A 15,321-nucleotide genomic window follows, 5' to 3' on the forward strand; every position below is an offset into this window, starting at 1 on the left:
ATTTACAGCTTTCATTTCCTGATATTTACATCCAGAAATATAGAAGCCATACCACAAGATGAATCAGCAGTAAGAATCAGAAAGCCAGATTGGAATTTGAAAAGAAATACAGAGATTTCCACAAAAGTTCTGGAACCAAGATTAACCTCTACCAAAATGATGGAACAGCCAAAGTGTGGAGAAAGAAAGGCTCTACCTGTGATCCAAAACACATGAGCTCATCGGTCAAGCACAGTGGAAGTGTGTGTCATGCTTTATCATAACCATCATTAACATTTTCAGCAATTTGTGCTACAGTAGCTCTTCTGTGGGATCGGACCAGATGGGCTAGCCTTCGATTCACAGGAAGTGGGGTTCATGGGGAGAAAGCTTGCACAGTCTGCATTTGAGTATGTGAGTTTATTGTTAGGCCTTCTATTAGGAAAAAATAAAAGAAAACAAACAAAAAAAAAAACTGGAACTGTCCTAACGGAGATGTCACAGAAACATGGTTTTCAGTAAGATCCACAGGAGCTGTCAGAAAATCTTTTTTTTAATGTAAAAAAAAAGACAGATCGTTTCATCACCACTAGATGAAGTTAATTACTTTCATGATGATTATAATCCACCTGATTATTATACACAGTCATCTACCAGGTGTCAGCATAACCCATAATGATGATAATGCAGGAGATATGCAGGGTGAATGAAGAAGAGCAGACAGACAGGTAGACAGGTAGATGAGAGATGTGTGAGGCTGGGTATGTGATAGTGTGTGTGTGTGTGGGGGGGGGGGGCTGGGGGCGGGATCAGACTGGACTAAATCCAAACAAATGTACTCGCAGGTTTCTTTTTCACACATACAAAGACACACAGTACTGTTGTGTGTGTGTGTGTGTGTGTGTGTGTGTGTGTGTGTGTGTGTGTGTGTGTGCCTGATCAAGCACAGTATTATGCCTGACTAGCACAGCTCCTAGCAGCCCACAGTACGATGCTTATCATCTCGTGGGCAGCTTTCACACAGACCACACAAATATCATAAGCTCTTAAACTGGACATGCTCACATTAGAGGGACATGTAAACCAACAAAGCTTAGCAGTCCTTTTTTCTTCATTCCTTTCTTTTTTTATTATCTCTCTCTTGTAACTCTTTCAATATTTGTCTGATGTCAACTAACTGTCACACTGTGGTTTATAATTGATTTGGGGTGTGTCCATTAAAGTGTGTGAAAATGGACAGAGTGAATGGTGTTCTGGACTGTATGCTCCGCAGCTCCCTTTATCAGTCTATTGTAAATTACGTTTCACAGGTAGTGTGGGAACCGGCCATGACAGCTCTGCAACTGCAGCTACTTCCTCTTCCGAAGAGGACAGATATGTAGCATGAAGGGGTTGCTTCATGCCACTCACACTACCATGTGGCTGTTCCCAGAGGAAAGTTGTAGTTCTGTTGGGCACATGGCATATGACAAAGATCATACATCAAGTGCCGCTGATGAATAATGGCAAAAAAAACCCCATTATATTGCTGAAGACATATAATAAAAATCTTTGCCTTAAAAGGTTTGACTATTTGAGTGAGCATTCTGACTGTCTATTCAGGTTATCTGTTATCACTAAATCTTTATACAGTATTCCAATTTCCCATAATCCACCCCTGAAGATAAATAGAGCCTCCATTCTTGTGAATATTCTAGTTAACAAACACATATCAAGGTTAGAGTCCTGGCATAGCAATGAAATGATGGGAGCAACCTGTTCCCTAAGTGAACTCTAATTAAAGGGAACAAAGAACATTGTAATATAAAATATAATGGTGGTGGAGTTACACATTAAAACATATACCGCCCTCAATGACTCTTTATATGGTACATTACAGCATTTGTCAGACGCCCTTATCCAGAGCGACTTACAATTATCTCATTTATACATCTGAGCAGTTGAGGGTTAAGAGCCTTGCTCAAGGGCCCAACAGTGGTAGCTTGGCAGTGCTGAGATCTGAACTCACAACCTTCCGATCAGTAGCGCAACGTCTGAACCACTGAGCTACCACTTCCTTAAAATATGGTAGTATTTTATGATGACATTTATAGTGTTAGATCTTATTTTTGGGTTAATAATTAAATGGATAATAACAATTGGATCTAGTACTCTTAACCACCGTTGTGAAGTTTATAATCGGGTTTCCACTTTGTTAAAACAGTTGTATCTGATGCTGACATCAGACTCAATTATTTTGTGTCAAAAACTACCTTGATTCATATTTTCATTTCAACACAGGCATTTCCAGAACACAAACACTGAAAAGAGAACATTAAAGCTCATTTTTCTGACTGATTATTTGTGTAGTGACAGTGAACATGTGGCCACTCTGGGACCTCCAGTCATTAAAGATTAATCCCAGCAGAATTCCAGCTCTAAAAAAAAAAAAAAGATGCCAGTCTAGCATGAAAAGCCAAGACACCATACAGAACCGTTTTAAATGAAAGAAGTAGTACAAATCTGCTTAGCATGGAAATTGCACTAACCCAGAAGAGTCTGCTTAACTTCTCCGTGCAGATGCTTGTTGAAAGTGAAAATAAACATGATCGACTAGCGAGAGACTAGGATAGAGCGTTTATAAATTGTGTTGCGTGGTTTGGCTTATGAATGAATTTCACGGCCAGTCAGTGCAGAAATCACCCACTTGACAGAATTTACAATAGAAAAATAACATCACATGTCTAAAGTATGTAGGTTTATAATGATATTGTGTTGTGTGTGCCAAAACAGAACCAAACTTTATCCATAGGTTCATTAAGAAACATTCCAAGAATAACATTCATTAGTGGTTGCTGGAGTGATGGGGCTGGGGTCTGAACTTGACATGTTCTCTACAGCACTGTTTCTTCTGTCATGGCTCAAATACAGTGTAGATAAACACAATTCATATTGTGTGTCTGTGATATTTCATAAGCACGTCTATATCCTTTGTTTTTCCGAACAAATGTCAGAGTTTATTTATGCTGAATCTCACTACTCATTCTGAAGTAGCTAAATACTAGGATTTGTTACCGGATAAGGTTTGGTTACGATATTACTTTGGTTAATGCCAAACACGACTGAAACTGTTATGCTTGTGTGTTAGGCAATGTGAAATTCTTTCACTTTTCTGTTCCCATTTGCCTTTGTCTTATTGTATTTTGCTGTACTATTAGATTATGTTGTATTCATTAAGAGAGGCATGGTGTTGCAGCAGGTAGTGTTCCTGGGCCCCCAGTTCAATCCTGAGCTTAGATTGCATGGGTTTCCTCCAGGTTCCCCACATCCCGTCCAGGTTGTATTCCCACATCACACACCCAGTGTTCCTGGGGTAGGCTCTAGATCAGGGGTGCAAAACATGCACCCCTATGCGGCCAGTAGGCCAAGTAACGGAAATGTAATGCAGTAATGTAATGGAAATGTAAAGAATGATCCACACACACATGCAGTTACTTATATATCCACTAGAGGTCCTCTTGTCAGCGTACTTAGGCTATTCATGCCTACTGTTGCTAATGATTACTTGTAGTTTTGGGGTATTTCCAACGTAGCGTGAAAACGTGGGTATGTGAAAAATGTCTCTTTCAAAGAAACGGAAGGTGGATATTTCACAGAATATTTCTTCTGGGAAATAAATAAAAATAATAATAGTAAATTTGTTTAATTTGCTCCCAGCAAGTGGCAGTCCTCAAAGAATTTAATATTCGACTACACTACATTACAAATCATGCGAATAAGTACAGCCAGTATACTGGCCAGGTACGGATAGACAAGGTAAATAAGTTGGTTGTAGCACTTAAAAAGCAACAGTCTGTTGTCTTCCGCTTTTCCTTGAAATGAAAATTTCATTCAAATTGAAGATGAAGTACTTTTGATTTACAATTTCAGTGTTATGTGGTGAAATAATAGGTCTGGTCTTGAATCAGTGTTATCCTGCATGTTGTGTGTTAGCCTAATCCTGCCTATTATGGCTGTTATATGAAAATTTACCTCAGAATTCCATTTTGGGTGATAAATAAGTGTCAAGTTCAATTTGAACTGTTCTGATTGTTCTCGGCCTGCCTAAGGTTATTTTTTAGCAAATGTGGCCTCCTACCCCAAATGAGTTCCCCACCCCTGCTCTAGATCAACCACAACCATGAGCAGGATAAATTGGTTACGGGAGATGAATTAATGAATGACCTATTCACTTAGAAGATTCTTTTATTCTTCTGAGTGAATAAACATTCCGCTAAATGGTCATAAGCCTTGCTCAGGGGATACTCAGTGCCTCTTTGGCAGACAACCTTACAGGCAGTAAAACCAGAATCTTAGCCAACCTTTACGTCTGAACTGAAACATGTGCCGGTAGTAAATTTTACTGACCAATGTTCCATTGCTACATTCTCTATGGTTATGTTCACACTGCAAACTTAAATGCCCAAAATTTAAATTTATTGGTAAAAGTAAAAAAACAACAACAACAAAAAACAAAGCAACACTGGCAATCAATAATCTTTTGATATTAGAGCAGTTTAATGCATGATGTGTGCAGCGGATGTGCATGTGTGCTTGAGTCAGACAAATGATTATGATGATGAGAAGGTGAAAAAGCTGCAAAAATGTAAATATGGCTTTGTATGGAGTGATGGCAACTTTTCATTTGATGCCTATATAGACACAGAATTTCAGGATGCCACAGGGATTACTTCTGTCACAGCTTATTGTTAATTATCACCAGTATTATGATGAATATCAAGTTGGAGTGTTGTAAAAAAAATCAACTGAATTCTGATCTGAATGCTTAGACCATCGTGGAAAAACCTGTCACGTGAGAAAAAAGTGCATTGGGCCACTTTTACTTGCAGTGAGAATGTCCACAGTACATGATCCATCCATCCATCTTATGTAGGCCTACTGCTTATCCTACACAGGGTTGCGAGGAGCCTGAAGCCTGTTCCAGGGGACGGAGTGCCAACCCATTGCAGGGCGCAACCACACACGTGCACACTCACACACCCATTCACACACTACGGACTATTTGGAGATTCCAATCAGCCTACAACGTACGTCTTTGGAGTTTACACAGAATTGTACAAAAAACATTGAATGAGCAACAGTTCTGTGGATGAAAATGCCTTGTTGATGAGAGAGTTCAGAGGAAAATGGCCAGATTAGTTTGAGCTGCCAGGATGGATACAGTAACTCAAATAATCACTCTTTACAACCATGGTGAGCAGAAAAGCATCTCAGCATGCACAAAATATTGAACCTTGAGGTGGATGAGCTAGAACAGCAGAACACCACATTGGGTTCCACTCCTGTCAGCCAAGAACAAGAATCTGAGGCTATCATGGACACCTAAACTGGACAGTTGAAGATTAAGAAAAAAAAAGACCTGGTCTTTTTCCAGTCTTCAGCTGTATAGTTTGGGTGAGCCTGTGCCCATGATAGATTCAGATTATCGTTCTTGGCAGACAGGAGTGGAACCTGATGTGGTCTTCTGCTGTTGAAGCTCATCCACCTCAAGGTCTGATGTGTGCATTTCTGCTCACCACAGTTGTAAAGAGTGCTTCTTTGAGTTACTATACAGTAGATTTCCCATCAGCTCAGACCAGTCTGGTCATTTTCCTCTGATCTCTCTCACCAACAAGGTGTTTTAGCCTGCAGACACTCTGCACACAGGATGTTTTTGCTTCTCACACCACTCTGTGTAAACTCTAGAGACTGTTGTATGTCAAAATCCCAGGAGATCATCAGTTTCTGAAATACTCAAACCAGCCCATCTGGCACCAACAACCATGCCAGAGTTAAAGTAATAGATATCACAATTTTGATGTGAACATTACTGTGCTGCTGCTACATGATTGGCTGATTGGATAACTGCATAAATGAGCAGGTGTACAGGTGTTCCTAATAAAGTGTCTAGTGAGTGTAAATGTCAAATGGCTCCTAAAACCCAGCGCAGTGTGACACAATCAGCAGTTCACCATAATGTTGTTGGTAATCCATAGTTTGCTGCCGTTCCAAGCACCTGGAAGGCATTTCATTTAAAAGGACTTAGGTGATCAGTGACATGGTGGAATTTCATAAATGAGGCTCAAGAAGGAGAAGGCCAGCCATGTAAGAGGGTTTGGGATTGGAGGCAATAGCATTATCAGATTTATTTTAAACAAACAAACAAACAAACAAACAAAAAAAAACATTTACCCCAAAACGTAACTTTGCAATTTCCATCTTTCTCTTTCCCACACACATACCTCAGGACATTGATTTGTAGCAAATGCAAGTGACATCAGCCCAAGCCCAAGATTAATAGGTTTGACATTCAAAATGTGTAGGTTCACACATGTTTATGACAGAAAACAGATTGGAGAGAGAGAGAGAGAGAGAAAGAGAGTGTGTGTGTGTGAAGGAAAGGTGAAGAAAACAGACATTAAAAAAAACTGAAGCAATGCTGTAGCTGCTATCCAAAAAATGTGTAGAGAGGGAGCTTGAGGCTTCAAGGGAGTGTAATAAAGTTTTTCCAACCTGCTCCAGGCTGCTTCATAAACTCTCATACAACAGCATGTCAGCGTTCATTAACCGTGTTCGGAGTGTGAACGTAGATAACATCTTTGCACTCATTCACTCAGCAGCCATTAGGTCCACAGGGGGAAATATATATTAAAGGCCAATAATGACACAATGTATAAATACCAAATAAACACAAAAGTTTTAAAGTGCATACACATATACCAGGATGTACTGTATATAAAAGTAAACCTGATTAGGCAACATTAATAATTTGATGCATTTGTGTGTGATTTGGCAACACCAGTGGCGTAACGAATTGAAGAGAATGCCATGTTTTTGATTTAATTCACAACTGTTATCAGTGCCGCATTAAGCCTTTGCGGGGCCCGGGGCTAATGCATCCCTCGGGGCCCCAGTTATATGCCAGTTATATTCCATCAACTGGTAAATCAAATGCACAATCAAAGAACTGTAAAGACTAAAGGCATGTCATACTCGGCACACAACAAATATCCCAAAATGCTCAAACAAGGAGCGCATAGTGAACACTTTTTAAATTTGTTGATCAAAAAAATAAATAAAGAGAAATACAGAGCGCATATCATCAACCCATATAAGCTAAAAATAATCCACATAAATTAAACAATGGTATCGAGTGATCATTTTACAAATCAGAAACAGCCCAGCAAATAAAGTGAATCAAATCTCATTCACACTAAAAGGGCTTTTTCCTGCTTTTCTTCAAAGAGAATTCCTCGATTAAATCCTTAAAATCAAGTTGACGCAGAATGTCGTACTCACTTGACATCGCTGTCAAACAGTTCAGCCTTTGTTCATGCAATGATGTCCTCACTCTATTTTTTTTATAAGCCCCAATTCTGAACCACCTGATTCAGAAGTGTTGGCCAAAGGAGGGGGCATAGCATCATGCAGGTGGATGCTACACACTGGTGGTGGTTGAGGAGATCCCCCCCCATACAATGTAAAGCACTTTGAGTGCCTAGAAAAGCGCTATATAAGTCTAAGAATTCTAAGAAATCTAAGAAGCCTAAGAATAATAAATCTTATTATTATTATTATTATTATTATTATTATTATTGTTGTTGTTGTTGTTATTATATTCGGCCTACCTAAAGTGGTGAGGTCATCTTGATAGATGTTTTTTTTCCCTTCTTTGAACTCTGACTTCCTGCTTCTGAGGTAAGTTGAATGCAGCATTATTCATCAATAATTATGTGTGAAGGCCTTTTTAATTTATGTCTATGTCATGAGTCATAAGTGGCCCTCAGGCTATCAAGACAATTGTGATGACTACTTAGGACTTGTGAGCTGTTTTTGGTTCCGGAGGGTGATCCTCTTGGAACTGTGGTCTGAAATAAAGCCACCATCATTTGACTGTCGTGAATCATTAAATTGTAAGTCACAGATAACTGAAAACCGCATCTGTAAAATAAACAAATGTAGTGTAAAAATTACATAACAAAAATCCCAGGAGATCAGCAGTTTCTGAAATACTCAAACCAGCCATCAAACATGCCACAGTTAAAGTGATAGAGATCACACTTTTTTCCCCATTCTGATGTTTGATGTGAACATTAACTGAAGCGCTTGGCTTGTATCTGCATGATGTTTTGCCTTGTGCTGCTGCCACATGATTGGCTGATTAGATACCTCTATGACTGTGCATGTGAACATTATAAAGTGGACAGTGAGTATATTTTCCTCCTTAAAACAATGATCTCTATAGTCTATGTTATAGATTTAACAAGTAAATATATCTGTATGTTGATTTATCTAAAGCAAATACTTGTGTATTTAAACTTATTTAATGTTAAGAAGTGCTACTTTGTTTACTGCTGATGCTGTGTGCAGCCAAGTTTATTTTATATCAGGAAGAGTTGAGGTTCCTGAGTTCCCGAATAGGAACTGCGAGTTGAGAGGGCATTTTCTGTGTTGTTCTTGTTGTTGTTTTTTGTTTGTCAGAGTCATTCAGATGTAAGACGTTACTAAGATGATTGTAGATGACTTTTTATCTTTCCAATTATCAAATATCGTTCCAATGAATAGAATATTTGATACGGGTCAGTAATTTTCTAGTATGGACGCATCCAGGTTATGAGGTAATAGAGCTTGTCTAGATTCCCTGTTTGAGTTAGTGACAACGAGCCTAATGTTTTTGGCTTTATCACTGCAGAAAAATACAAATGCAATACATTTTTAAACAGAGATGAAAATGGGCTAGCTGTGATGCTGGATTTCTAAGTTTATCATAAATGGCAATTAAAGTGTGGGCATTATTAATCCATCCATCCATCCATCCATCCATCCTCAACCACTTATCCTTTTCAGGGTCATGGGGAACCTGGAGCTTATCCCAGGGAGCATCGGGGACAAGGCAGGGTACACCCTGGACAGGGTGCCAGTCCATTGCAGGGCACACAATCACACACACATTCACACACCCATTCATACACTACTGACACTTTAGACACGCCAATCAGCCTACCATGCATGTCTTTGGACTGGGGGAGGAAACCGGACTGGGCATTATCTATGTTTTTGCTAATGATGTCTGAGAATTCAGACACGACAAGTCAGCTAACCACATCACACACACACACACACACACACACAAACAAAAACTAAGAAAAAAACACCATATGCTATTTTGCTCATGTAATGATTTGTAATGGATTTTAAAAAAAGCTATTACATGTATGACCAATTGTATTTGGTATATTAGAAACCAAACATTTTGGGACATTCTGGAAAGGAAAATAATCAACTTCAGGGTGGTGCCAGTAACAATGCGTCACATCAGGCTGCATCACAGCATCTCATCATTGATTATTTTCCTATAATAGCACTCCTCCAAGTGTTTTATTCCTTACATATACATACTATATTAAGGGTTTAAGCTAATGTTGATAATCTAATGAGAACGATACTGTTCATATTGCAATGCATAGAAAATTACATTAAAAGCAAAATGTATAGTTATATGAGGTAAAAATTGATTTTATTTTAATTGACACTATGATATAATTTACTCTAAACGTGTGTTACAACTCCACAACATGTTCTCGTACTCTTTCTTTCCACATTCTGGTTGGCATTTTATAAATTAAAGTGAAAAGACAATGGAGGACACACATCGATGTCACGTCTGAACAGTGACAATTCCTCAATTACCTACTCGGCACAAATAAAGGAGTAAAAACATGTGAAATAAATAACAGTAAAGGAAAAAAGGGAAAATGAAGCAGAGATTAAATTATGAAAAGAACTATCATTTAAAAACTGTATTTTGTGTTTACTCAGGTTGCCTTTGTTTTATCTTAGATTTTGTTTTAATTTCTGAAACAATTTAGTTTGAGATGTACACAAAAACAGAAGAAATCAGGATGGGAAAAAATACTTTTTCACAGCACTGTACTTTAAAGTTAAGGTAAATCAATAAAGGCAGAAATACAGGACAGAAATGTTAAAAAAATATATAATAACCCTAATTACAACTTAAATCTGCTTAAGAGGAACACTGGAGAAATGTAAATAAATAATACCAAAGTGTTAGTATACGAATAAAGATCTGTAGCGCGAAATAAACCCTTATTATATGGAATATGTACTGAAAGCCTTAAGTGTTCCATTGCAGTACATCGTTTCGGCTGAATGACCCTCAATCTGATGGCTGGCCTAAACATTTTGACGCCACAGTATCATCTTTCAGCTCTCTCTCTCAACCCTGTGAATCCATCACCCTCCCCCCTAACACACACACACACACTCACACAAAATCAGATAGTCACATTCCTGGGCCTTCTAGAACAAGTGATCACGCGCAGTGTGAAAAAGAGTCTTCAGTGACACACAAACACACGTGCCTACTTACATCTATGCCTACACAGTCTGAAGCACCATGTCCATACTTGTCTGCTTCTAACCCTTTACCCTAACTCGGGGAAAAACACACAAACACACACCTCACACACCAGAGACAGAAATTAACGGGTGCACAAAATGCTAAATGAGAACTAAAACAGGAGAGTGATGTTGCCTCAAAAATAATAAATAAAAACACTTGCAATGTTCTACTACAGGTAGCATCTTTCCTATAAACATGTGTGTGTGTGTGTGTGTGTGTGTGTGGACCCACTGACATCAGCAAAAAGAATTTGATAACTTACTTTGATAACCAGAATAACAGTAATGGTATAGACAGAAAAACAGGGAAAAAACCCAATAAACTCATACCTTCAGGTTTTACTCTCAACGCACGGTAAGAGTGAAAAATCCCAAACTAAAAACTTCTCACAATATGTCAAATATGATAGATTTGACCACCAGGTTTTAATGATTAGATAAATAATGAAATGTTTTTCCAGCTTGTAATACATTTTGTTTGTTTCTTCGGAATTGTGTGAGTTTGTGTGTGGTACTTCACAGTTCCCTCTGACACACACACACACACACACACACACACACAGACACACACACACACACACACACACACACACACACAGTGTAATGCTATTGCACTCAAGCTGTTTGCGGCTGGGTTACAGTTCCAGGCAACAAGCCACAAGGTCTTAACAATGACCAACCACATTAAACCATTGTCTCACACACACACACGCACACAATTTTTAAAAAATCTTTTTGAGGTATTTCCATTGACTTATGTGTTTCTCTAGCTACACAATGCTACGCATACCCCTAATGCTTGACCTTTACATTTACATTTATTCATTTAGCAGACGCTTTTATCCAAAGCGACTTACAAATGAGGAAATACAAGCAAAGCGATATATTAACCGGAGAACAATACAAGTAGAGCTACTATACAAGATTTATAATTGAGTTCTAGAGAAAGAATTGAAACTAGCAGAAGATGGTTTCAGTCCATCGAGCTCTGGGTTTGAGGCCCAGCACACTTCCGCTGCGCAACTCTGCTAAACGCACATGCCAGATGGGACCCGAACCCACAATCCCTGGCTTAGGAGGCCAATGCCTTATCCATTAGGCCACTGGGACCTCCTGAAGAGGTTTTTGAATGCTCAAATGTCGTAAAAAGGTACAAAAATGTGGAGGTGAAGCTGTCTGAAAAGTCACCGAAACCAAACCATCTGAACGTGCCACCCACCTCTACAGTGATTAAAAACAGTGTTGACTCTGTTCAGAAAGTAGTTTAGTGATGGTCAACCAGTAAAATACTTTAACAACTTACAAATGAAATGAAAACCAGTGTCTCTGAGAGACATTATGTTGATATGGCTGCAGGTTGGTTAGAGTGTTGGTTTTCTGCCTGTTGCTCATGTGTACTTTCTACGTCGGCTGATGTTATAAAAGAGAGTACAATGTGAATACAAATGTAAATAAAATGTCAAATATGCAAATACAAAGTGTGTGTGTGTGTGTGTGAGACCCAGTGACAGGCCCATGCTGAGATGGAAGATGATATGACTGATTTGTGGTGATTTGCCAGTTGTCCACTAATCGTAAGGTTGGCCGTTCAAATTCCGGCCCACATGACTCCACATGCCGAAGTGTCCTTGGGCAAGACACTGAACCCCAAGTTGCTCCCAATGGCAAGCTAGTGCCTTGCATGGCAGCTCTACTACCATTGGTGTGTGAGTGTGTATGTGAATGGGTGTGAATGAGACACAGTGTAAAGCGCTTTGTAGAACCGCTACAGGTTAAAAGGCACTATATAAGTGCAGACCATTTACCATTTACTGAGTGGCATGTGACCATGTGCGTATTTGGGCTATGCCAAACAGGGAACTGTGAAATACCTAGGCTGGATATCCGCTATGTGTTCATGCTACTACAGTATGAGCCGTCAGACAGGAATTCATGCTTACACTTTAGTGTGCACTCACATATAACTGCCTCATCAGCCAGTGTGTCGAGCCACTAGCTTAAAAAAAACCAAAACAGTAGTGGCAAAAGCTATGTCTTCTCAATAATAATTTTGGAGATGAAGGCTTGTGCTGCTAGTCATAACTGTCCTGGATTTGAAAGGATTTTGCATTCTTTGCAGAGATCTATTCACATTAATAACATAAAGGTCACTGACAAAAACAAATGTGAACAATCATGATGGAAATATAAGGAATGGAATGAAAATCAGAAATAAGCAATACGGCTTGTAATGTAAACATAGGCCAAAAGTAAAATGCCAAATAATCTGGATCAACGTCTCAGCAGTCAGATGAATTGGTTTCAGCTAATTTTTTTTTCAGGTTTATCAGACTGTCCTGTGCTAATCTAAGGACTCTTACAATATAGCTGCATTCGAATTACTGTACAATTGGGAAGTCGGAGCTTGGAATGATGTCAATTCAATCTCCAGTCATTCAAGCTACACGATGCCTACACAATCATCTTTTGTGCACAACAAAGCTGGCCAGCTAACTGTGATAAGTGATTGATATTTTCCTCCTCATAACAGCAATCTGTATCGTCAGTGTTATAGATTTAACCATATAATACAGTATATTTGGCCAAAAGTTTGTGCACACCTGACTATCACACCCATACACACGCCTTCCCCAAAATGAACTGTAGGTTTTGATGACACTTGCTGAAAGGAACTCGGAGTTGAGGAAACCATCCCGAGTTCCTGAGTAGAATAAATGGGGCATTTTCTTTGTTTTTTCCAGGTTGAAGGTTGGGAATTATGAGTTATGACCTCCAGTCGAATGCAGCATTAGCTCACACTGAAGCATACTTTCAACAGTACTGTTTGTCTGCTGTCTTCTCGTCTACACCTGGATACTGTAATGATTTATGATTCCACTCTGCCGTGTTACCCAGAACACGACGTGTTCTCTTTTGAGTCTGGTTCCGCTATCGTTTTTTCCCCTTCATGCTGTCTCAGGAAAATTTTTCTCACCGCGGTCATCTCTACGTGGCTCATTAGGGATCTAAAGCTATATCTGCATTACTGTAAAGCTGCTCTGTGACCATATCTATTGGTAAAAATGCTATACAAATAAAACTGTTTCAAATGTATCCATAATGACATCCTGACATCAAAAGAAGCAGAGAACTGCAGTGTGGCTTCACTGTGCGCTTACAGCTTATAATCTTATGCATGCACGGGTCTAACCTCTTTTTTAAAATTTATTTTCATGACTCATTTGTAGGCAGTGACATTAAACTCCTACATCTATTTGTAGCTGACCCTTTCAGCAATTTATTTATTTATTTATAATGCTGCATTTAAAAAAAAAAATTTTTTAATCTTAATTCCTGAAGCATCTCTTTTCCGGTCTGGACTAATATGAAACACCTCTCCATCTTCACACAATGTTGCTGGATAACATACACAAAAAATATTCTTTAACATTGGGTATCCTCATGAATAGTATTATTTAAAATGACAAATGAGTCAAACATGCATACGTGCAATTATGATGCTGTTATACAATACAGTTATAATTATAACTTTGTGGGTTCTTCAAAAGGGCATCTTGAAACGTAAAGAAATGAAGACAACCAGAACCTTCTTGACTGTAAGTGATTATGAAGCCATGGGTGATGGTGGGAAAGGGTAAAGAGAAACCATAGAAGAGCGAATAAAACAGCCTCAGAGTCAGGCTTAGTAAAGGTCACTACCCAGGCAGCCTCGCCACTCACGAATAAGTGGAGTCTAATTTTCCACTCGCTTCTGCAGCAAAAACTCAAGAGTCATCAGGCACAGAGCAGCGGGAGCTCTCACTGAAGACAATGCAACAGGTTCAGAATCAGTTCAGCAATGTAGAGAGTAGAGAGCAGAGGGGCTTTAATTCACAATGACAATAAAAGACTTTTTCATACTTTATCAAACACGACACGTGACACGGCTCAAAAATGTCTATATTGTACCATTAGGGCATGACAGGCTTTAATGTTGTCCCCTACTGATGAGAGAGAGAGAGAGAGAGAGAGAGAGAGAGAGAGAGAGAGAGGATATATTTTCTCACTCATTAGTCTTTCCATGTAACTGAGTAAACACACTTCTTTCCACATACAATTCATAACAGCTTGTTACAAGCCCGCTGCTTCTTATGTGAAGAAATGTAAAACGCTTTTTTTCTTTGCACATTCCTTTGCATCTCTTTAATTATATTTAAAACATGAACTTTCTTGAGCCAAATTAAGCTTCTGCTGAGACAATCAAATGGCACGTGTGATGCCCTGTGATGAGACATGCAGTGTGATCAGTCTGAGGTGTAGATGCTGTGTGCCTGTCACTCTGTGTATCTCTGGGTTTATTTACAACTACTTCATATCTGTCACACTGCTCTAAGTGTAAGAAATCCAGCCAATAGCCACCAGTCAAAAGGGCAAATGTAAACTCCATCGTCACATAAATCCTACCTCACTACATCAGAGTGAGTGTGAGTGAGCATTATTGTGTGTATGTGTGTGTCAGCGTCAGCATCTGTGCCAGGCACACGGGTTTTACAAAGGTACTGTAGTCTCTAAGAGCAGCCTGACTTGGCAACCTACAGTATATGCATGAAATGTAATGAATTTCTACTCCAGTACTAATAAACAGACATCTGATGAGGTATTTTATCTCATCTTATCTGTCAGAAATGACTTATTAAAAAAAAAAAAAAACTGACTTACAGATTCAACCAAGAAAGAAAAAAGAAAGAGCTACACTTTTAATAATTTACAGTCTCTTCTTGGCAACATTGGGTCCAAATTCCATTGCGCCATCTTTTACAGGGCTCTAATGATTAAGTAGGGTAGTGTGTTGACGACACACTAAGCAGAGCTATTACACTCACTAATTTACCCAGCGGATCAGTGGTTTATAATACCAGTTAT

General features: G+C 39.0%; 1 protein-coding gene across 2 annotated transcripts in view; it reads right to left on the reverse strand.

The window, feature by feature from the left end:
• LOC128624965 (mitochondrial import inner membrane translocase subunit tim16) overlaps positions 1 to 15,321 on the reverse strand; it is a 172,885-nt gene that overhangs the window by 36,403 nt on the left and 121,161 nt on the right. The window lies entirely within an intron of this gene.

The sequence above is a fragment of the Ictalurus furcatus genome, chromosome 2 (assembly GCF_023375685.1).
Source record: "Ictalurus furcatus strain D&B chromosome 2, Billie_1.0, whole genome shotgun sequence".
Classification (NCBI taxonomy): domain Eukaryota; kingdom Metazoa; phylum Chordata; class Actinopteri; order Siluriformes; family Ictaluridae; genus Ictalurus; species Ictalurus furcatus.